At 44.5% G+C, this 24749-nt stretch overlaps 1 protein-coding gene across 24 annotated transcripts in view; it reads left to right on the top strand.

Annotated features, from left to right (window-relative positions):
• NFASC (neurofascin) overlaps positions 1–24749 on the top strand; it is a 188582-nt gene that overhangs the window by 66815 nt on the left and 97018 nt on the right. For 22 of the 24 annotated variants that reach the window (XM_014532554.1, XM_014532541.1, XM_014532553.1 and 19 more), the window contains exon 2: positions 19553–19683. The exons of the other annotated variants lie outside the window; for them this stretch is intronic. The gene's annotated coding sequence lies outside the window, so the exon portion shown is untranslated. The remainder of the gene's footprint in view (positions 1–19552; positions 19684–24749) is intronic. 24 annotated transcript variants of the gene reach the window in all.

Genomic DNA, 24749 nt, shown 5'->3' with positions numbered 1-24749 from the left:
CACTAAATGTGGAGGGATTTCAGTTGCAAAATGGGCTTTAAGATGTCAAAAATGCATTGCCTGTAGACTGGAACACCTGAACCATTCATTTGGTTTTCAGATGTTTACTTCCTGCTAATATCTCTGATAGTGGAGCGTAGAAGCATTACTTAAATGCCACATTGTTACTATTTCCTATTTATCATACCCTCATAACAAGATAATAAAGGGACATTATTGGCCCTGGTCTGGTAGCTCGGTTCATTTGAGAGTCATCCCAATACCAAGGTTTGGGTTCAATCTCCGGTGAGGGCACATACAAGAATCAACTAATGAATGCACAAATAAGTGGAGCAACAAATTGATGTTTGACTCTCTCGCTCTTCATTCTCTCTCTCAAAAATAATCAATAAATAAAAAGAAATGCCATCTTTATTAAAAAATGGGACAGTATCATGTATTTTTCAATAAATACCTGGTGGTTTGATTTTAATACTAGTTCCTTATATTTTCTTCGTTGCTATATTTTCAAAGCAGCACTCACAGACTTGCTCATTTTTTGAATACTTAGGAACCCACCTTTGAATTTCAGGGTTGATGTTTTCAGCCCCCTCGTATATAACCGACTCCTCTGGCCCCATAATCACCTACATGGAGGCACCGCATCTTCAAGAGCCTTCTCCGGGTTTCAGTTTCCTCTCTCATCTCTCGGAGGTTGGGGATGAAGGGGGTGGGGTCTGCAGAGGGGACAGGTCACCTGGAAATGGCCCAATCACTGGTTCCCTTGAGGTCATGTTGTTTAGAAGCTTCTGAACTGCACACACCTCTGCCCACTCTCTGGTCGGAAGGAGAGAACATAGAGTGGGCCAAAAGGAATGAAACGGAGGCAGGAGAGCCAGGCCGGGGGGAGAGGGAGTGGGGGGAGCAAGATCAGAAAAGCTGAATGCAGAGAACCGAGGTCCAAGGCCTGAAATCCCGAAATTAGTGGGAGGGGAGCATTGCAGCCCCCGCCCGTGGCTGCTGCTTGTGGGGTTTGGTCATTGTGTTCTGGGCAGCGTGTAGCTGGCATTTAGACAGGCCCAGAATGTGAATTCCTGCAGGGGAGGCAGCCAGCACAATCCTGCCTTGTTCCAGTCCTTTGAGGACTCAGGAAATAGTTTTGAAAACAATGCCCTCCTTCCTGGGCTGTCACTTGCTTGTTTGCTCTGAGGATTTCTCAGTAACTCTTTGGTCTCTGTTGTTTGTGTTTGAAGTCTGCTCCCAGCCACAGTGGGGATGGGTAGGAGGGAGACTTCGGTTTCTCCGAAAGGCTGGTGATGTGCTAATGGTGCCGTTCTACTTATGTGGGACTCACAAAGGGCCACGGGTCAGGGTCTCTCCTTCCTTTGTGCCCCCAGACGTCCGCTCAGCAAACACGTTCCAGGCCTTGGTTGTGCGTCCAGGACCATTCTGGGAACTACGTGGGGTGGAAAGGAAGTAAAAGCCATGGTTCTTGCCTCAAACACCTGTAGTCAGTATATAATAATATCACGAGTAATAATGGCTGACGCCACTTATTTAATGCGTCAGCCATTCTTGAGGAGTATTTTTGACAAGGGGTTTCTTGACTCTGACCAAGAAACCAGGCAGGAGCCATTACAGCTATTACTCAGTTTAAGCACCAGACAGTTCTTGAGTGCTTCTTGTCGAGGCACAGTGCTGGGGGCTGGTGTAGGGAGCTGAGTCTGGCAGGAGAGACAGGTAACATTAAACAAGTCATTACAGGTGTGCAGGCTTCTTAGAAATAAATAATAAATGGAGATAACCAATGGAGGGCCCCACCCCGAGGTGCTGCATTTGGATAAGATCCGTGGGTGATGTATTTCTATGCACATTGAAGCTTGGGATTTAGCTTGGTCTGAAGTAGAGGAGGAAGGCAGACCTTATCTGAGGTGTGATGAGGACCCAGCAGAAAAGGAGATGATGGGGCACAGAGCAGCCTGTGGGCCTCTGGGACTGTGAGTCTAGGACGACAGCCGAGCGTGGGGAGGCAGGGGCGCTGGGGGGAGGCCTCGCAGACCGGGGTGACTACTTAGACCCAGTGAGAATGGGCTGAAGAGCAGCACTGTCCCCCATCTGTAGCTGAGGAAACCATAGGTCAGGCCACACAGCTAGCTAGTAACTCACTGGTAAACTAGTAAGAGCTGGAATCATATAGCCAGGTCTCTAGTTCCAAAACCCATTTTCTGCATCGCTACATCATTTTGTCGCCTCAGGATATTAAGAAGATAAAATATAAGAAGAGACAGTTTTAATGCATCTCTGTATAATCTAGGAGTTGAAGAATCGTGTAATGGCTTCAATAAAATAGGATGAGTAAATTTGCAATGAAATGAATGAACCAAGAGGTGACATAAATTCCATCTGAGCACAGTTCTGCCCCCCTAAGTTTCTTAGGAGATACAGTATTAAAGGAGACACCGTAAGTTATGTAGGTAACTCTTGTTATCTGAAAAAATGAAGTAGGCACCTTTCTCAGAAATAACCTTTTTCGTTTTCCTGTTATTAAACTGTAAGAGGAAGTATGGAGCGATTACTTGTGAGGATAAAGCACTCGATTAAAATAGCGTTTAATCAGATTCCTTCTCTGCGCTGCGGGGCTGAGCGAGCCTGGTACTTTCTTGTCTGGCGGCTCAGGTGTGACCCGACCGCGGTGCTCATGGGCCAGGAGGCAGGGGGAGGGGCCGGGAGGTACGGGAGACCAGCCGCAGCCTGTGGCTCTGCGTCTCAGTCCACGCGTGAGATTTGGGCACCGGCGCCAGCTCAGATCAACTGAGATGCCCAGTGTACTCCAAGGAGACTCTCCAGGTCCTGTGTGGCTCACTGATTTCTAAGCTCAAGTTGGCCAGGCCAGTCGCTGCAGGGAGCGGTGCAGGCAGACCCTGACCTCGGTGCTGGGGGAGGTTAAAGGAGGAGATGGGAGCCCAGGGCTGGGGGGATTCTAAAGCTACTGGAGGTATGACCTTTAACCTTGGGGAGCTTCCAGTCTAATGGGAGAGGCACAGCCCCTGCCTTCAGGCAGCTCCAAGTGCGATGGGGGAGCCCCAGCTCCCGGATTAATGAAGTCCAGGCAGAAGGGGAGAAACATGCCTGCCCCAAGGCGAGACAGAAAGCAGACATAGAATAGAAAGAGCACAGTGTTCTAGCTTAGACTCCAAGTTACCAAAGCTGTACAAAGGCCACAGCGCTCCTGGCTCCTCGCTGCCACCAGGGGACTTTGGAATATGTCCGCTTGCTTCTCCTTACCTTCTCCTGAGCAGCTGCAGAAGCAGCAGGTGCTCATCACATCTGCAAAATGAGAAGCAGGGGAGCCCGCGCTGTCCCAGGCGGTGCTCCTCTGAATTGAGTGGTTTTCTCTGCCCAGGGTTGCTTTTAGGCTGCTGCTTGTGGCCCCGAAAGGAGAAGCTCCCGCGGCTGAGACAGGTAGTTGGGCACCCCTCAGGCCACCCATTCCCCTTCCCCCTCATCCCACCCGAGCTTGGCCCTTAGCTCACACCCTGCTGCATTGCCCAGGCCGGTGGCACCAGTGGGGGTGACACCTTCGCCAGCCCCTGCCTCTGGAGAACAGCTGTGCCTCCCAGCTTAGGTGCCAGCGCACCGTCTAGCACGTGGTGTGCTTGCGGGGCCTTGGCAAAGATGGAACCCTTCTGTCTGCCAGCCCTTCCTCCCCAGCGCCGCCCAAGAAAGAAAGAGAACTTGTAGTCATCTGAAAGGGATGTCAGCTCTAGAAAGTTCTTGCTTTTGTCCCACGACTGACTGACTTGTCACCTTGAGCAAATTCTCCTCCACATTTTTATTATTATTATTTTTATTTCAGAGAGGAAGGGAGAGGGGGAGAGAGATAGTAACATCAACGTTGAGAGAGAATCATTGATAGGCTGCCTCCTTCACGCCCTCCACTGGGGATCAAGCCCGAAACCCGGGCATGTGCCCTTGACTGGAATTGAACCCAGGACCCTTCAGCCCGCAGACCGGCGCTCTAGCCACTGAGCTACACCAGCTAGGGCTCTCCTCCACTTCTTTTTGCTGCTCCCAGGACCACCAAGCTCCCTTCGGTATTACACAGGAAGCATCGTGTGCAGGAAGGCCATGTGATCTCAAGTCATGGCTCTCGGGGCCAATTCCTGGCTCAGCTACTCCTAGCTGCATGACCTTACTTAAGGAGATCCTTTTTTTCCTCAAATAAGGGATTTTTAAAAATCATTTGAGCATCAGTTTTCATACCTGTAAGATGGGAATGATGATAATCCTGCCACACTGGGTGGTTGTGAAGATCAGTTGTAGAGAATATGTTGAAAAGGTTTGAACATTTTAGAACATTTAATAACCAATGTGGGTTCGTTTATTGAGGTGGCATTGGTTAATAATATTATACGAATTTAAGGTGTACACAGTCATAATTCCATATCTGTATACTCTGTGTGGACTCACTACCAAAAGTCTAGTTTCCATCTGTCACCATGTATTTGACCCTCTTGACCCATTTCGCCCTCCCCTGGTCCCCTCCCCCTCTGATAATCACTGTTCTTTTGCCTGTATCTATGAGTTTGTTTTATTTTGTGAGTTCATTTTTTACTTTTTTGTTTTATATTCCACTCTTGAGTGAAATCAAACGGTTTTTGTCCTTTGTCGTCTAACTTATTTCACTTAGCATGGTACCCTAAAGCACTATCCATGTTGTCACAAATGGCAATATTTCATCTTTAAGGCTGAATAATATTCCATTATATTATTTATCCACTCACCCTTTGATGGACACCTGACTTCTATATCTTGGCTATTGTAAATAATGCTGCAATGAACACAAGGGTGCATATCTTTTCATATTTCATACCTGTAAGATGGGAATGATGATAATCCTGCCACACTGGGTGGTTGTGAAGATCAGTTGTAGAGAATATGTTGAAAAGGTTTGAACATTTTAGAACATTTAATAACCAATGTGGGTTCGTTTATTGAGGTGGCATTGGTTAATAATATTATACGAATTTAAGGTGTACACAGTCATAATTCCATATCTGTATACTCTCTTGTGGACTCACTACCAAAAGTCTAGTTTCCATCTGTCACCATGTATTTGACCCTCTTGACCCATTTCGCCCTCCCCTGGTCCCCTCCCCCTCTGATAATCACTGTTCTTTTGCCTGTATCTATGAGTTTGTTTTATTTTGTGAGTTCATTTTTTACTTTTTTGTTTTATATTCCACTCTTGAGTGAAATCAAACGGTTTTTGTCCTTTGTCGTCTAACTTATTTCACTTAGCATGGTACCCTAAAGCACTATCCATGTTGTCACAAATGGCAATATTTCATCTTTAAGGCTGAATAATATTCCATTATATTATTTATCCACTCACCCTTTGATGGACACCTGACTTCTATATCTTGGCTATTGTAAATAATGCTGCAATGAACACAAGGGTGCATATATCTTTTCATATTATTTAGATAAATACCCAGAAGAGGAATTGGGGATCATATGATATAGTTTCATTCTTAATTTTTTTTTAAAGAATCTCCGTAGTGTTTTCCATAGTAGCTGTACCAATTTACAGTCCCGCCAACAATGTACAAGGATTCCCTTTTCTTCACATTCTCTCCAACACTTGTTCTTTCTTGTCTTTTGAGATTAGCCATTTTAGGTGTGAGGTGATACCTCATTGTAGTTTTGATTTGCATTTCCCTACTAACTAGTGACGTTGAGCATCTTTTTATAGGCCCGTTGGCCATCTGTATGTCTTCTGTGGGGAAAAGTTGACCCAGATCCTCTGCCTATTCTTATCTTATTTATTTTAATTTAATTTTTAAAATATTTGTTATTGATTTTTTTTTTTTAGAGAGAGAAAGGGAGGGGGAGAGGGAGAGAGAAACACCTATGTGAGAGTGGAACTTCAGTTATCTGCCTCCTGCACGCCCCCTACTGGGAACTGAGCCCACAACCCCCGCGTGTGCCCTGACCAGGAATCGAACTGCCAACCTTTTGGTATACAGGATGATGCCCAACCAACCGACCCACCGTGGCCAGGGCTCTGCCCATTTTAAAATTAGATTGCTTGTTTTCTGTTGTTCAGTTGTATGAGTTTTTAAACTATATTTTGGATATCAATCCCTTATCAGTAGCATCATTTGCAAATATCTAGGTTGTCCAGTTTGGTGGTATGTAGCCTTTCACAGTATTCTTTTATAACCCTTTGTATTTCTGTGGTATCCATTGTAACTTTTCTCCTTTATTTCTGATTTTATTTATTTGAGTCTTTTCTCTGTCGTCCTTAGTGAGTCTGGTTAAATAATTATCAATTCTTTATCTTTTCAAAGAACAAGCTCTTCATTGTATTTTTTCTGTTGTCTCTTTATTCTCCATTCATTTATTTCCACTCTGATTTTTGTTATTTTATTTCTTTTACTGACTTTGGCCTTTGTTTGTTCTTCTTTTTTTAGTTCTTTAATGTGTGATGTTAGATTGTTTATTTAAGATTTTTGTTGTTGTTGTTTCTTGAGATAGGCCTGTATTACTATAAACTTAACCTATTAGTAGTGCTTTTGCTGCATCTCAAAGATTTTGGTATGTCATATTTTCATTTTCATTTGTCTCTATGTATCTTTTTATTTCTTCTTTTATTTCTTTGTTGACCCAATAGTTATTCAGCAGCATGATGTTTATGTCCATATTTTTGCGATTTTTTTCCAGCTTTCTTCTTGGAGTTGATTTCTAATTTCTCTTTTTTGTTTGTTTGTTAATCCTCACCCAAGGGTATTTTTCCCATTGATTTTTCAAGCGAGTGGAAGGGAGGGGGAGAGAGAGTGAGAAACATCAATGTGAGAAAGATATACCAATTGGTTGCCTCCTTCACGCACCCAGACCAGGGCCGGAGATCGAGCCTACAACCGAGATACGTGCCCTTGACCAGAATAGAACCTGGTACAACTTCAATCCAGTTGTCTCTATGTATCTTTTTATTTCTTCTTTTATTTCTTTGTTGACCCAATAGTTATTCAGCAGCATGATGTTTATGTCCATATTTTTGCGATTTTTTTCCAGCTTTCTTCTTGGAGTTGATTTCTAATTTCTCTTTTTTGTTTGTTTGTTAATCCTCACCCAAGGGTATTTTTCCCATTGATTTTTCAAGCGAGTGGAAGGGAGGGGGAGAGAGAGTGAGAAACATCAATGTGAGAAAGATATACCAATTGGTTGCCTCCTTCACGCACCCCGACCAGGGCCGGGGATTGAGCCTACAGCCGAGATACGTGCCCTTCACCAGAATAGAACCTGGTACAACTTCAATCCACGGGCCGACGCTATAACCACTGAGCAAAACCAGCTAGGGCTTGATTTCTAATTTCATACTAGGTGGTTGCAATGATGCTTGTTGTGATTTCAGTTTTCTTAAATTTATTGAGACTTGTTTTGTGTCCCAACAGATGCTTTATTCTTGAGAATGTTCCATGTGCACTTGAGAAGAATGAGTATTCTGTCCCTTCGGGATGGAAAGTTCTGTGTATATATATCTATTAAGTCCATCTGGTCTAATGTGTCGTTTAAGGCCAATGTTTCCTTGTTGACTTTGTGTCTGGATGCTCTATCCATTGGTGTAAGTGGGGTGTTAAAGTCTTCTACTATTATTGTGTTGCTGTCTATTTCTTCCTTTAAATCTGTTCATAATTGTTATATATATATTAGTGCTACCAAATTGGGTGCATAAATATTATAAATGTTATGGTTTTTTATTAGTTGTCCCCTTTATCATTATAAAATATCTATAATTGTCTCTCATTATCTTTTATATCTTGAAATCAATTTTATCTGATATAAGTATGGCTATCCCCACTTTTTCTGGATATCATTTGCTTATAGTATCACCTTCTACCCCTTCACTTTGAGCCTGTATTCATCTTTGGAGCTGAGATGAGTCTCCTTCAGGCAACATAGAGTTGATCTTGTTTTGAATCCATTCTAGCTACTCTGTGCATTTTGATTTGTGAGTTCAGTCCATTTACAGTTAGGACTTATTATAGCCGTTTTATCTTTTGTTTTCTGATGCTCTATATCTGCATTGTTTATTTTCCCTTGCGTTTCTGTCTGCTATTTTAGTTTGGTGGTTTTCTTTGATGTTTTTCTTGTTTCTTTTTTGTTTGTTTCATAGCTCAGCTCTGGGTTTTTGTTTTGTGGTTACCACGAGGTTTGTATAAAATGTCTCATAGATAAAATAGTTCTTTTTCTTTTGATAGCATTTTATCTTCATTCACCTATACAAGTTCTGTTCTTTTCCTCTTCCCCTTTTATGTTTTATTGTCACAAATTATTCCTTTTTAATCTGCATTCATTATCAAAAACAGTAACTCTAGTTATATTTAATGCTTTTATCCCTTTACCCTTAATATTATAGTTAAGTGTTTAATATCCTGTTTTGATATAGAGTCACACTTTCCTGCTGCTGTCTGTCTGTCTCCTTACTTAACGTTTTGTGTATTTTTGTCTTTGGTTTCCGTAGAAGAATGCCTTTCAACATTTTTTGTAGTGCAGGTCTTGTGGTAGTAAATTCCCTCAGCTCTTATTTGTCTGGGAAAGCCTTTATTTCTCCTTTATATCTGAAGGATAGCTTTATTGATATGTTATTCTTGGCTGGTGGTTTCTATCTTTCAGTATTTTGAATATATCATTGCACACTCTCTTGGCCCGTAGAATTCTGGTGAGAAATCTGATGGGGTTAGTGTCTTTCTTATTTTTTCCTTTACCACCTTGAGAATTGTCATCAACTTTTTAAAAAAATCCTCCCCCGAGGACATCCTTAAGAGAGGAAGGGAGAGAGACAGAGACAGAGATAGAGAAACATAGATGTCAGAGAGAAACATTAATCAGTTGCCTTCTGTACGTATCCCAATCAGGGATCAAACATGCAACTCAGGTATATATCCTGACCGGGAATCGAACCAGCAACCCCTTACTGCACAAGATGATGCTCAACCAACTGAGCCACTCCAGCGGGGCTTATCATCAACATTTGACAGTCTCTTGGAGAATATCTTTTCTTGCATTGAGATAAGTAGGCGTTCTGCTAGCTTCTTACATTTGATTGTTCGGTTCCTTCCCTAGGTTGGGAAGTTCTCATCAAATATGTCTTTGAATAGGCTCTTTATTTCTGGAATGCCCAGTATCATTACGTTGCCCTTTCTGGTGGAGTCAGGTAGTTCTTGTAGAGTTCTTTCATTTTTAAAAAAAATCTTATTTCTCTCTCTTCTTCCATCTGAATCATTTCTAGATGTCTACACATACGTACACGTTAAGAGATATCAAGTAGGCGTAACATGTTCTCAAAAAATTAGGGTTGGCACGCAGAAGAATTTTGAGTCAGGGATTTTGCTGGTTTGGGCACGCACTTACAAAAAGGTTGCCCACCCCTGGGTTAGTGTCTTTCTTATTTTTTCCTTTACTGCCTTGAGAATTGTCATTAACTTTTAAAAAAAAATCCTCACCCGAGGACATCCTTAAGAGAGGAAGGGAGAGAGACAGAGACAGACATAGAGAAACATAGATGTAAGAGAGAAACATTAATCAGTTGCCTTCTGTACGTATCCCAATCAGGGATCAAACATGCAACTCAGGTATGTACCCTGACCGGGAATCGAACCAGCAACCCCTTACTGCACAAGATGATGCTCAACCAACTGAGCCACTCCAGCGGGGCTTATCATCAACATTTGACAGTCTCTTGGAGAATATCTTTTCTTGCATTGAGATAAGTAGGCGTTCTGCTAGCTTCTTACATTTGATTGTTCGGTTCCTTCCCTAGGTTGGGAAGTTCTCATCAAATATGTCTTTGAATAGGCTCTTTATTTCTGGAATGCCCAGTATCATTATGTTGCCCTTTCTAGTGGAGTCAGGTAGTTCTTGTAGAGTTCTTTCATTTTTAAAAAAAATCGTATTTCTCTCTCTTCTTCCATCTGAATCATTTCTAGATGTCTATCTTCAAGCTCTCTAATTCTGTCTTCATATGGTCTGCCCTCTTTCCAGTGCTACTAATGCATTCTTTATCTCATTTATGGAGTTCTTCAATTCCAGAAAATCTGTTCTTTTTTAATAATTTCAATCTCTTCTGTTCATTAATTTTATTCATGAGCTCTTTGATCTGCTTTTTTGAGTTTTCTTGTATTTCATTGAGATTTTTTTTTTTTTATGAATGCTGTTTTGAATTCTCTATCACTTAGATCACAATCTTCCATGAGTTTGGTTTCTAGGGAATTTTCATTTTCTTCCTGTGTTGTTGTGTTGCCTTAGTTATTCGTGGTGCTTAATGGATTGTTCATATGCCAGCACATTTGAAGTAGTGAACACTTCTCTTAGGTACTGTTTTGATTTTAACAACTCAGAAAGACCTGCTAATTAGAGGTCTTTCTTTTATGTGTTCCAGGAGATGGCGCTATAGTGCAAGTTTTTGTTTTCTCTTACCTGGGCTACTGGCACCTCCTGTGGGAGGAGGGAACATCACTGTGGTCCTGGAGGAGGTGCTGCCTGGGTGATTGGGGTGGTGAGTGTCCTTGCTGTGTCTAGGTTGCCTCAGCCTTGGGTCATCACCACCTTGGTTGGGGGATGTGGCAGGTGAGGGGAAGCTGGTTCATAAGCCCTCTGCCCTGCTGCTTTATTCTCTCTGGCTCCTAGTGTAGCCAGGAGGCCATAGATGATGCTCCCAGGCTCTGCTGCTAACAATTGGGGGAGGGAGACATTCTCAGGAGCTGACTCTACCTCTACCCCTCTTATTTGCTGTTGGGCTGTAGTGTGGGGGCCACATCCCAACTTTTCCTCTGCTACTGCATTAGCTGGGGCCACAAGCACAGCCACAGGGGCTGGGGAACTGAATCTGTGGCCACCTTTTCTGTCCTCCCCTCATCCTGCCTCCCCTACGTGTTCCAATTTGCTCACCTTCAGAGGCACTGATGTGTGGATCTCTCAGGTGTGCTAGTGTGTTGAGCAGAGGAGCTACAACTATTTAAATCTACAACTAGTTTGATATCTATAACCTTTTTGGGTTATAGATATTGAACTAGTTGTAGATTTAAAGGGGACTTCTTACTCCACCATGAGGCTCATGTCACTCTTACAGTGTTATATTTGAAGGGCACATGGATAGATATCCTTCCCTTTTCTCCTCACATGGTTGTGGTGCTGGTAATATTGGGGGGCGGGGGGAGGGATCATACATGAAAACAAAAAGTTTATTAAAATATAAGAGATTAATATGAGCCAAAATGAATGTGGAGTGTATTTGGCTGTATCTATGAGAGAAAGAAAAGGTGGGGATAGAAGTGGTTCCAATTGTCTTGTGTCCCGTGCTCAGCCCCTCCGGTCCTAGGTAGGGCTAGCCTTGGTTTGAGTGGCCGCTCCCCGTGTGCATGTGGCCGGGACAGGAGTGATGTTCCACCTTTCTCCGCATCAGAACCCCATTTTCACTTGTTAGCTTGTTCTGTGGAGGAAGTCACTGAGATACAGGTGGGAATCCGAGCAGCATCTAACGACACAAGTATCTCCCACTCCTGATTACAGCCCGGCCTCTGTAGAAAGCCCCCTCGGCCCCTCCTGGCCGTCAGGTTGTGGTCTTCCAGACTGTTCCGTCTGAGGCAGGAGCCTGTCTTTCATTGGATCTTTCTTCCTAGGTCCATTCACAGGACTGGGGTCCATTTATCTGCTTTATCATCCTCAAGAAGAGATAGTTCATACGTCAAAACACTTCTCTCACTGGGTCATGTTATCTACCAATTTGTGTCTGATTCGTGGAATATTTTAAATCAAGACGTATTGAATATATAAACTAAGTATAGTTGCACCTTCCCCCCCACCCCCTTGGGAATAATAACAATTTTCTGAGATAATTACAAAGAGAACGTGTTAAAGAAATCCCTTGTGTAGTTTGCTCATCTTTGTGTCTTCCACGGGCCTTTCACGTCGTTGGTTTGTTGCTGGATTGCTGTGAACTTGGTTCCCATCTGGCATAAAGGGAGTGTGGGCTTTGCTAATTATATAGTTTTACTGCAGATTTGCTTATTTTGCCTGCTGTGTAATATGATATTTCATTGTTTGACTCTAATGCAGTTTAATTACCAGTGTCTGTTGACGAACTTTGGGGCTTTTTCTAGGTTTTTGCTGTGGTGACTGGTGCTGCAAGGAATATTTTGTACATGTAAAGAGTGGCTCATGGGTATATATCTAGCAGTAGATTTGCTAAATGATAGTTTGTGAATATTCAATTTACAAGGTAATGTAAGACTTTTTCCAACGTGGTCATACCCTTAGTGATGTATGCATAAGAGACTGGATCTTCAACCTCTTTCAGCACTTGATGTAATCAGACTTAATAATTTTTGCCAATTGAATGAGTATAAATTGGTATCTCATTATGGTCTTGATTTGTATTTCCCAGGTCACCACTGTGTATTCCTGTTTTTCTCCTGCTTTTATTTCTATTGGTTTATTTACGTAAAAAAGTCCTTCCTTCCTTCCTTCCTTCCTTCCTTCCTTCCTTCCTTCCTTCCTTCCTTTTAAATATATTTTTTATTGATTTTAGAGAGAAAGGGAGAGGGAGAGAGGGATAGAAACATCAATGATGAGAGAGAATCATTGATTGGCTGCCTCCTGCACACCCCCCACTGGGGATCCAGCCCATAACCCGGGCATGTGCCCTTGACCAGGTACCTTTCAGTTTACACGCCGACGCTCTAGCCACTGAGCCAAACTGGCTAGGGCATTATTTATTTATTTTTAAATTATAGTTGACATACAGTATTATATTAGTTTCAGATAAACAACATAGCAATTAGACATTTTCATACCTTACAGCGTTATCACCCCATAAGTCTAGTACCCATCTGGCACCACACATAGTTATTACGATACTATTGACTATATTCCCTATGCTGTAGTTTATATCCCTGTGACTAATTTTATAACTGGAAGTTTATACTTTCTAATCCCTTCCACCTTTTTCACCCATCTCCACTCCCCATCCCCTTCTGGGTACCATCAGTTTGTTCTCTGTATCTATGAGTTAGTTTCTGTTTTGTTTTGTTTGTTTATTTTGTTTTTTAGATTCCACATGTAAGTGAAATCATATGATATTTGTCTTTCTCTGTCCGACTTATTTCACTACCATAATACCCTCCAGGTCCATCTATATTGTCACAAATGGCAAAATTTTATTCTTTTTTATGGTTGAGTAATAGTCCATTGTATATACAGGATTGGGCAGAAGTAGGTTTACAGTTGTAATACAAATAAATAATACAATAGTTAATAAGTAATAACACAAGAATAAACTGTTTTACATACTCACAACCTACTTTGGCCTACCCCTGTATGTACCACAGCTTCTTTATCCACTCATCTTATCGATGGACACCTAAGTTGCTCCCATATCTTGCCTATTGTAAATAATGCTGCAGTGAACATGGGGTGCATATGTCTTTTCAAATTAGTGTTTTCTACTTCTTTGGATAGATCCCCAACAGTTGGATTGCTGGGTCATAAGGTAGTTCTATTTTTACATTTTAAAGGAATTTGTATACTGTTTTTCATAGTGGTTACACCAATTTACAATCCCACCAACAGTACACAAGGGTTCCTTTTCCCCACATCCTCACCAACACTGATAGTCCGACAGAAAACTTTATAACTCCGTTTGATATTATCAGTGGGACTTTTGCTGCTGCATCACTGATGACAGAGATTTTACATCAGGTTTATATTTCTGATAATAGTCATTCTTTATATATATTCTTGGTAGTAATCCTTTGTCAGGTTTGTGCATATTCAGTATCTTCTCCTAGATTGTAACGTGTCTTTGCATGTACCTTAAGGTTTTTTCCTAAGTAGGTTTATAGAGGTATACCTTACATAAAATAAAATTCAGCTCAGTTGGTTGGATGTCAATCCTGAATAGTTGCTGGTTCGGTTCCCAATCAGGGCACATGTAGGTGGTAGATGGCGTTGTAGGAGGCAGCTGATTGATATTCCACTCTCACATCGATGTTTCTCTCTCTCCCTCTCCTTTTCTCTCTCTCTAAAAATCAATAAAAATATATTTTTTAAATTCAACTTTGTTAGGTGTACAAGCCTATGAATTTTACAAACACATACAGTGTGTAACCACCATAATCAAGATACAGAATATCTCCATCATTCCAAAAAGTTCTTGCCCTGGACAGTGTGCTCAGTGGTTAGGACATTGGCGCGCGTGCGCACACATACACACTGAAGTGTCTCAGGTTCGATTCCTGGTCAAGGGCACATACCTGGGTTGCTGGTTTGATCCTTGGCCCCGGTCAGGGAGTGTGCAGGAGGCAAATGTCTCTCACATCAATGTATTTCTCCCTCTCTCTCTGTCTCTCTGTCTCTTTCTTTCTTTCCCTCCCCCCACCCCTTTTCCTTCCACTCTCTAAAAAATCAATAGAAGAAAATACCCTTATCTACTCACCTGTGGACAGGCATTTGGCTTGTTTCTACTTTTTAGCAATTATGAATACACGTGGTATTCACATGTAGGTTTTTGTATGGACATATATTTTAATTTCTCTTGGGTAAATCCGTAGGAGTAGGATTACTAGGTCACTTTTTTAGGCTGTTCTGGTAGGTGTGCATATGTGTGTGTGATAGCTCACTGTTTGCGGGTTCTTTTCAGTGTGTTTTAATCTGCATTTCCCTAGGGGCTAATGATGTCGAACACCTTTTCAAGTGCTTATCTGCCATCTAAATATCTGCTTTGGTGAAATGTCTTTTCATGTCTTTCGACCAGGTTCTAGCTGAATTGCTTGCATCTTTACTGCTGAGTTTTGAGAGCTATTTGTAGATTCTAGAACTGGTTCTTTGTCAGACATGTGGTTGCTCCCACTCTCCCTCCTGTTTCACAGACCTGAGTTTTTAATTTCGATGAAGTTCATTTTATCGATTTTTCCTTTCATGGGTCATGCTTTTGATATCAAATCTAAGAACTGTTTGCTTAGCCCTAGATCTCAGGGATTTTCTCCTGGTTTTATTTTAATATTTTTTATTGATTTCAGAGAGGAAGGGAGAGGGAGAGCGAGATAGAAACATCAGTGATAAGAGAGGATCATTGATTGGCTGCCTCTTGTACTCCCCACAGCTGGGATCGAGCTCACAACCCAGGCATATGCCCTGATCGGGAATCAAAACTTGATCTCCTAGTTCACAGGTCAATGCTCAACTACTGAGCCATGCCGGCCGGGTTCTCCTGTTTTTATTTTAGAATAATCTATATCTACTAAGAATTTTGCTGTGATTTTGATAGAGATTACATTCAACTATATCCATTTGGGGAGAGTTTGCATATTAACTATGTTGAGTCTTCTACTCCATGAACGCAATATGTCTCTCCAGTTATTTAGATCTCCGATTTCTTCCATCAGTGTTGTGAGGTTTTCAGCTGCAAGCCCTGTACATGTTTTGCTGTAGTTATTTAAATGTATCGCTGTATGCGTAGACCGTCTCTGGGAGGACACACAAGAGCCTGGTAACAGTGGCTGGGCAGGAGCGGGCTGGGTGGGACTGGGAAGCATGGGACAGGTTTGGGAGGGAAATTTACTTATAGATACTTTTACTGCGTAGGCATTTGTATCTTTTATTTCATATCATGTGAAGAGATTAACTCTTAAAAAAACAAGAAGTAAAATTATTTTTAAATGCTTAGGTAAGAAGAGAGAGAGGGGGGGAGGGAGGGAGGGAGGGAGGAAGGAAGGAAGGAAGGAAGGAAGGAAGAAAGAAAGAAAGAAAGAAAGAAAGAAAGAAAGAAAGAAAGAAAGAAAGAAAGAAAGGAAGAAAGAAAGAAAGAAAGAAAGAAAGGGAAAGAAAGGAAGAAGAAAGAGAGAATGAGTCTTCCTTTGAAGTCTTTGTTCCCTGAGCACAGACTGGATATCCAGGGGGCAGAAGCACAAGACCCAGAGCCCAGGAGGAGTTCAGTTTTGTATTTCTTCAGAAATATGCGTGGATAGAATCAAAGGATTTCACGGAGGAAAAGTGCTAGATCAGGGGTGGGGAACCTTTCTCCTGCCAAGGCCATTTGTGTATTTATGACATCAATCGAGGGCCATACAAAATGATCAGCTTAAAAATTAGCCTTCTATACTTAGACAAACATTTAATTAACTCACCCCTAATGCCTCGGCAGGGCCAGACCAAACCATTTAGCGGGTCTTATACGCCCTGCGGACCAGACACGCCCCACCCCTGTGTTAGAGATCCCCCAGACCCGCTTTATCGTGTGGCAGAGGGAAAGACAATCTGAGAACAACATTTGCTGAGAAGAAATCTGTAAATACTCCCGGGCAGACGTTAGCTGTGAGCACTGAGGAGCAGCTTGGGGGCTGGTGCGCAGCCCAGCACTCCTTCCTGTGGTGCCTCCTCTTGTCCTGGGTGAGCACCTTCCCTGCCATACCTACCCTCCCGCCCAGGCCTCACTCAGAGGAACCCGGTAGGTGTCTGGCCTCTGGAATCTATGGGCAGTGCCCAAGGTGCCCAGCAACCTAGCCCCAGTCCCCACCCGACTGTGACTAAGAGCCACTCTTCTCTCGGCCTTCGGGATATCAGGGATCTGGCTTGATCCCTGTTTCTCCCCAGAGCACCTGGCATCCTTCCTGGAACCTTCCTATCTCTGGGTCAGATGGAGGGTCTATACCTGGGTTCATTTAGCCCCTAAAAGCATTGGTGGTGATTGTAGTCTCACTCATCTTTAAGGGCTCTCTTTCTGTCTGTCTGTCTTCCTGCAAATCATAGCTCCCATTTGATCCTCACAGCAACCCCAAAGGACAGATCTGATCCCCAATTTTCAAATAATCGTAATACATGTACAAAGAATTGTTTTCCAAGTCCTTTCCCATACATTATCTCATTGCAATCCCTCAACACTGTCATATAGGCAGAGAAAGTTTTATTAACCCAGATGTGCAAATGAGGATATTGAAGAGGCAACAGTGAAATAGTGGGCTTTTGGAGGTAAGGACACGTGGGATTGAATCCTGGCTCAATGGATTCTTTACACCATTTCCCTCTGGTGTAAACTGGGGACAATAATCTCAATATCCTTTGTCATCATCCTGGATTGATGGCATCATCATCCAGATTAAACGACTATGCAAGAATTAGCATTCTAATGATTTCAAAACATTTTTAAAATGTTTTACAAAAGAAGAGAGAATAATATAGTGAACCCAATGTACCCATTATTGGTCCAAGGCCAATCTCATCTCAGCTATACCCCTACCCACTCCTTTTTTTTTTCTTTATTCAACGATGAACTATTTTCAAAATAATGAACTATTTCCCTAACATCTCCACAAGGTGACTCATGAGTTGTTTGGAGTTTTGAAAATATTATTAGGGATTTGTAAGATTTAAACGCATTTGTTAAGCTTCATTCTATTGCAGTTATGATCCTCATTGATGCTCAGCTTGACCAGGGAAGCCTTCGTCTGGTTGGCTCTGAGTCCTCTCGGCATGACTGTAGTAGTCTTTGACACTTGTTTGTGTGAAAAGATGTTCTAGGTTCATGCTGTACATTTACTGCATCAGATGTTTCTCCAGGAAGCCTGATTTCTTTGTGGGGGATGGTAATTATAATCTGATTAATAGGGGTGTTCATTTCTACTAGAATAATCCTTGTTTCTAGGCCTTACAGAGCTAGGAAGAGTGTGTGTGTGTGTGTGTGTGTGTGTGTGAGAGAGAGAGAGAGAGAGAGAACATACTGATACTTCCAGTTCACAGTCAGGGCTACAGAATTTTTGCCTGATCTCATCAATCCTACATTTGCATCTTCTTTCAGTAAGAAACTCTTATTTCTCAGCAACATCAATATTATTATTCACTAGAGGCTTGATGCACGAAATTCATGCAAGAATAGGCCTTCCTTCCCTCTGGCACCTGGGACGTGGGCTTCCCTCGCCTGGAAGGAAGGACGTCCGGAAGGATGTCGGTCTAATTAGCATATTACCCTTTTATTATTATAGATTTAATTTATCCCAAAAATCACATACAGAAGTCTCAATAATAATACCATAATATCATCAATACATTATTGAAAACAGCTTAAGACTGGGGAGAGGGGGCAGTTCTTTTTATCCGTATGGCATTTGCCTCCAAGGATATGCAGTCCAATTACTGTGTTTTAGTTTCTGTGTGTGTAATTGTAACAGCCAGTTGGCCACATGGACTCGTTTCTTGCTTTTCATTTTAGAGATTTCTTTTAAAAATATTAATTGTATTTTATAATTATATCAGATACACATTACAAACAAATCCACAAAACAAGGAATATCCAGCTTCTCTCCCTGTCCCCTCCACCTCATTCATACCCCTCCCTATAGGCCTTTTAAATTTATTTTATGCTTTACCTTTTATTGTCTTATTAAAGCTATAAGCAAATACATATATACGTTTTTTCTTCTCCCTTTTCTTAAATAAATGTTAGCATATTAAACACACTTTTTCCTTTTTTTTTTCACTTAACAATAATCCTGGAGATTACAACAGAAGCATATAGTATATATTTCAAATAGATTTCTAGAACCAGGATTTCTGGGTCATCAAGTAAGTGCATACTTATTTTGCTAGATAATGCCATGCTCCCCTCTACAAAGGTGGATTTTACCATTTCCTGCAGGTACACTGTAATGTTAAAGCAAATAATTGAGTGGGTATGTTATCTGTACTGAGAAAGGTTAAATGATTGCCCAGGAGGACTGGAGCTGGGACTTGAGCCTGCAGAATCCTTACTAAAGGCCCAGTGGTCGGACCCTCCCTACTGTACCTTCTCCCCATTGCGCAGGAGAAGAATCTGAGACACATGTAGGAAAGTGGTCCACCCTATCCTATATAATAAAAGCCTAATATGCTAAGTGTCCAGTTGACCGGTTGGCTGTTCAACCAATCAAAGTATAATATGCTAATGATATGCTAAGGCTGCTCAACCGCTTGGTATGACGTGCACTGACCACCAGGGGCAGCCACTCCGACCTGTAGGTTAGCTTGCTGCTGGGGTCCAAATTCGTGCACCGGGCCTCTAGTATGATATCACAAGCTAGAACTTAAAATCCATGTTGCCTGACACTAAATTAAATCTCCTTTCAACGTGTTATCATTTATGGTGAACTCGTTTGATTATCTGTAAATGGGGAAGAAAAACATAATAGTTCTCCTAAGTAAGCTAAGAAAATGAATGCGATGATTAAGGGTAAATTCTCCCCTGGGTGGAGGAGGGATTCTTCAAGATAGGCCTTAACTCCTTTAGGTGAACAGGGAACCAGCAATTAGATTATGGTGTCAGGACATAATAATGATCTTCTAGGTGAAGAGATGCCCTCACCCCCAGCGTCTAACGTGCAGACCCCTGGCAGAACCTCTCCGTTTCTGCAGAGTGCTCTGAACATCGTGGGACAAAGATGCAGTTATGCTGCGCAGAATCTCCCACATAAGTGGGCCAAGATGTCATTTCCCAGCGGATGGACGAGCCGCAAACCACAAAGCCTGTTCTTTTTTTTCCTAGAGTGACCCCGGGGTCTTCTTTGTGTGTGCTTTGCGACGTTGATTGACGTATGTGCAGCTTGGGACACTGGAGGTTTCCTTCCCGCCGCCGCCTCTGGTGCTGTGAGAAGGGGGCTGCATGAGGCAGAGACGGTGAGTGGGGCTCGGGCCTGGGGCTGGTCCGGGAGGGGTGAGGGTGGGGGCAGTTCTTGACTCTTGCTCCTGCTCTTAGATGAGAGGAGGCTCTTTGGCCCCCCGAATCTTCCGAGGGGACGTGTTCCTTCTCCCCAGAGTAGGACACAGAGCCAGACCTCAAGGCTCTCCTTTGCAAGGAGGCTGGCCTGGGAGAGCGTTTGCTCCTTATTCCCCAGCCGGTGCTGTCAGCTGGCTTAGGCTTGCCATTGTCACGACTGCCTACCTTAATGGAAAAGCCTGGAAACAGCTTTGTTTGTGCCCTGCACCCCTCCCCCACCTTAGCCTGGCCTCCACAACCTGGGAGCTTCCTGAGTGACAGCCCCAGCATATGGGGGGCAGTCTGAGGACCCCTCCCCTGGGTGGAGCTTTGGGCCCCAGCAGATGGACAGCTGTCCAGGGAGCAGTAAGAGGCTGAGGCCCACGTCGCTGAAGCCACACTCTGTGTCCAGGGTTTGCGTTGTTCCCATCTGGGTTAGAGCTTCCTGCTGCTCCCGGAATCTCCTGTTTTCATCTCAGCCAGGGGAGGATGTGCAGGAAGTGAGGGCTACAATCTGAACCAAGGAGTAACTGACAGTGGACCCCGCGCTAGCGGCCTGGAGGCTGCAGCTGGGGGATCTACCCGAGGGGGGCGCCTACCTGGGGCCTGAACAGAGGAAGGTTTCCATATTGTTGAGTTTGCGCCTCTTTGCAGTTTGTCTTTCTTGCTCCAGCTCCCTTTCCGATGACTCTGTTCTCCCAGAAAGAGGTGGAGGTGGCGCTGGGAGGTTGCGGGAAGGAGGCTGAAAGGTGGGGGCAGAAATGCTGATGCCGGGGATTTGGGATCTGGACCAAATCCAGCTCGACTTGCTTTGTGACCACAGGAAAGTCTCTCATTACCCTAGGCCTGGAGTTTCTGGCTTATACAACAGGCTTAACAATGAACATCTTGTTGTAAAGATTAAATTAAGATTAAACAGATAAAGAGCCCTGCACAATGCTCACATATAGTAGGTGTTTAGTAAATGGAAGTTACTGTTACTTATCATATCAGCAGCAATATCAGCAGCAGCTCGGATGTACTTGTCTATCAGGGTAGCTTCTGTGTCAGTGGTTCTCAACCTTCTGGCCCTTTAAATACAGCTCCTCATGTTGTGACCCCCAACCATAAAATTATTTTCGTTGCTACTTCATAACTGTAATGTTGCTACTGTTATGAATCGTAATGTAAATATCTGATATGCAGGATGGTCTTAGGCGACCCCTGTGAAAGGGTCGTTCGACCACCAAAGGGGTCGCGACCCACAGGTTGAGAACCGCTGTTCTTGTGAGGGCCACAGCTTACGTAGAACAGTAGAACAGTGCCGGGCTTTAGGACCAGCGGGAAACCCATCCACCCACAGGGCTTTTCACCTGGTCATTGTTACTGGATTCTGCGTGAATGTACTGTGAATGTACTCACTGACCGTGGTGGGGAGGGCCCCCCCCGCTCTTTAGTTTTGCTGTATTTGGAGGACTCTGCTTGCAAAAGTGGTCCACCAGGTTCTTTTAATGGGCTTGCAAAGATGTGTACAACAGTGTGGGAACAGACCCCCCAGTTTGTGACAGAACTGGGAGTCAGTCCAGCTTTCTGTCATTGTGCCCCCTCTCTTGGCACTTTTTCAAGTACCCTCCCTTCTTCCTATCTCTATGCCCACTCCCCAAACCCCTCCACCGCCCTCCCTGGGCGCACACACTCCGCTTGCCTATCCAGATCCCTGCCTGAGGAACCCGGAGCCACTCCCTCCTCTGGTGGTGGCACAGCACTGCCCAGCAGCACATCTGCTGGCAGCTGGAGCAAATTTGTTCTCCCCTCGCACCTCTCGGCATTTTACTCTCATCAGCAAACCCCAATGTTGGTGCAGAGCTTTATTTTTACGGCATGTCTGTTTACATTCATTGTGTCATTTCGCTTTCACAACAGTTCTGTGATGTGAGCAACACTGGCGTCATCATCGAATAAACTGAGGCTCAAAAGTTCTCTCTGAGGTTCACAACATTCATTAGCACCTGGGGCCGCAGGAGAACTTAGATGCTGTGAGTCGTGGACTGTGTTCCTTGCTGTGGCACCACACTGCCTCCTCGGGTCTGAGGCTCCGCTCATGAGAGGCCCAAGGACTGGGAGGCGCTCAGAGAAAGCTTTGAAAAAGGAAAAAGAGCACAGAGAACACGCCAAGCAGGGACATGCGGCGTTTGAGGGGACAGTACGTTCTGAGAGAAGGGGAGCTGATCCAGGTTTCTTCGGAGGATGATGATCATCATTACAATAATCAGCATAGTGGGTGCTCCCCAAGCACCAGGCCCTGTGTGCTGTGCTCCACATGTGTTTTCCTTACAATTCTCCTCACAACGACCCGGTGAAAGAGGGCCCGTCATTACCCACATTTTCCTGTGACAGAAATACAGAGAGACTAAGGAAGGTGCCCGAAGTCCCCTATCTAAGCCAGTGCAGCACCTGCATTCGACCCCCACCACGCACCCTGGGACCCGCAGGGCTGACCACTTGGGTTGGGCTGCGGTGTCTTTTCAGCGGCTTGTTCATTCCAGGTCTCCCTGGAAACTGCATAGCTGTTTCTGAGCAAGCCTCTGGGCAGCTTCCAGGTGGGAGTCTGATTTGCCCTCCAGCAGGAAGCCTCGTAAAGCGAGTCCTCGGTTTAGTGCTCCTCCTTCCCTCTGGCTCCTGTCCTTTTGTTGGGAGGCCGCTGCCATCTGGAGCCGCCCAGGCATCTGCTCAGGAGCGCACTCCTCCCACTTTCCCCCACCCCCCAGCTCCAGGCAAGCACCTTCCTGCACTCAGGCTAAGCCCCCACCCTCCTCTCCCCACCCCCAGTGCTTCAGCAGAGAAACCCCCAGACCCCCCAGGCCTTCAATCCCCCGAATGGATGCATTTGGCTGATTGCGTTCACACTCCTAAGCCCCCGCTGCCTGTTGGTGAGAATATGGGCCTCATCTCTCCAGGAACATGACCACAGGCCATCACAGGCCGCATGGGCTCAGGGCAGCTGTCTGTTGGTTGGGGGAGGGCCCATGGAGCTGCATTAGGAATGGTCTGTATTGCTCCCCACCCCCTGCCCAGGACCGATTCCAGGCCCCTGAAACAGCACCCAAGCTTGGCCCCTGTTTTTGTGAGCGCGGAGATCCGCAGGACGAGGTGAGGGGCTGTGAGTGGCAGCAGTGAAATCTATTCCCCTCAGTAGCTGGTGTGACCACCTGCTTCTTCCCATCTTTGTTTGTTAGTTAGTTAGTATGTTTGTTTTGTTAACCCTTACCCAAGGATATTTTTTCCACTGATTTTTTTTAGCGAGAGTGGAAGGGGGGGAGAGAAACATCGATGTGAAAGAGACAAATTGATTCGTTGCCTCCCACATGCACCCCGACCAGGGCTGAGGATCGAAGGAGGGAGAGAGAGAGAAACATCGATGTGAAAGAGACAAATTGATTGGCTGCCTCTAACATGCACCTCGACCAGGGCTGGAGATCGAACCTGCAGCCGAGGCATGTGCCCTTGATCGGAATTGAACCCAATACCCTCAGGTGCTCTAACCACTTACCAACACCGTCAGGGCTAAACCCATCTTTTCCCTGGAGGCTGGGCTGATCGGTTTGGGACAGCATGTCACCCTCTGAATTTCGGTTTCTCGGGAGGACCATAGACTATAGCAGAGGGAGACCCCTCTGCACGCTGATGTCTGCCTCATTCAGGGCGTGAGACACAAAGCTCTCCTCTGCCCCTGGAGCCGCCAGTGCCTGGTGTAAGGATCGCGGCTGCCAGCACTTTGCACCAGACTCCCAGACAAATGGTGCGTCTTGTAATGCAGGAAGCAGCCTTCCCTGTCGGTTCCACCTCCCCCCTCCAGGCTCCTGTATTTTCACGTCTCCCCCGGCCTGTAGCAGCCTGCTGGGCTGGCGGTTGGATCCAGACTGATGTCTGTGTTGGATGTAAATGCAGAGGGAGGAGGGGGGAACAGATGCTGCTTCCTCCTGCTGTCTTAGTCCTCCCCCCACCCCCCCGTATCATGTCAGGAAGGAATTTTGAAAATGCAACTGGGGATATGCTATCCTGGGAGGATCGGCAGCTAGACCAATATTGCCAGCAGGATAGGCGTCACCGCTGAAGAACTGACCCGGCTTCTCTCTCTGGGACCACCTGCAGCCAGGTGCGGTTAATGTCATAGGTCAAGGGGCATTGGTGGAAGAAGCTGGCATGAATAAGAGGGTGTGCAGGGCTTTGGTTAAGGAAACCCTGTCAGAGGCAGAGGAGAGGGGAGCCCAGAGCTGCTCTGGCTGGTCTGGGATCTTGCAGGAGCCTCCCTCTCCTCTGGTGCCTGTGCAGATAACCATATGTTGGCTCTAAGAGTGAATAATGACTCCTTGGGCCCAGAGCCGGCATACGGTTATTTGCACAGGCATTGTGTGTTCTGTAGATCTACGAAGTAGATTTGTGGATTCGAAAGCTGAACTTTTCCAGCGCCGTTTAGCAAAGCAGTACAAGCAGCTGTAACTTGGGGGAAAGGGGAAAGGACCAATGGTTTTTGAATGCCAAGTTCGTGTCAAGTCTTGGGTTAGATGCTATATGTATAGCCCATTCATTTAAAAGAAACTAACTCAGAAGATAAAATAAATTAATTCAAATTAATGAATCATCATCACAACAACCTTGTAATATGTGCATCTGTCCCACTCAAAGAGCAGAAAACTGAGGCTCTAAGAGAGGAAACAAATTGCTGGAGACCACGCAGCAGGTGGAAATGGCTGAGGTGGGACTGAAACTCAGGTGTTTGGCCCCAAGTCCTTGCCCTTTCCATGTGCCCGAGGGACTATACGCCACTTCCTCTTGGAGCTTCATCCCTGAATCCACGTCTGGTGTGTTTCTCCTGGTCTGTGTGGCTTCTTAGCTGGTGTGTTGTTCACCTCTGTTAAGCCCAGCCCTGTTCTGCTCTGAGCTGGTGTTCGATCCTGTGAAGAACACAGGAAAAGGGTAGAAGACACTCACCTTTGAGAAGCTCATG

This window comes from Myotis brandtii, unplaced genomic scaffold, assembly GCF_000412655.1.
Source record: "Myotis brandtii unplaced genomic scaffold, ASM41265v1 scaffold898, whole genome shotgun sequence".
NCBI lineage: Eukaryota > Metazoa > Chordata > Mammalia > Chiroptera > Vespertilionidae > Myotis > Myotis brandtii.
Note: the sequence above shows the minus strand (reverse complement) of the source record. Positions and strands in the feature narration are given on the sequence as shown.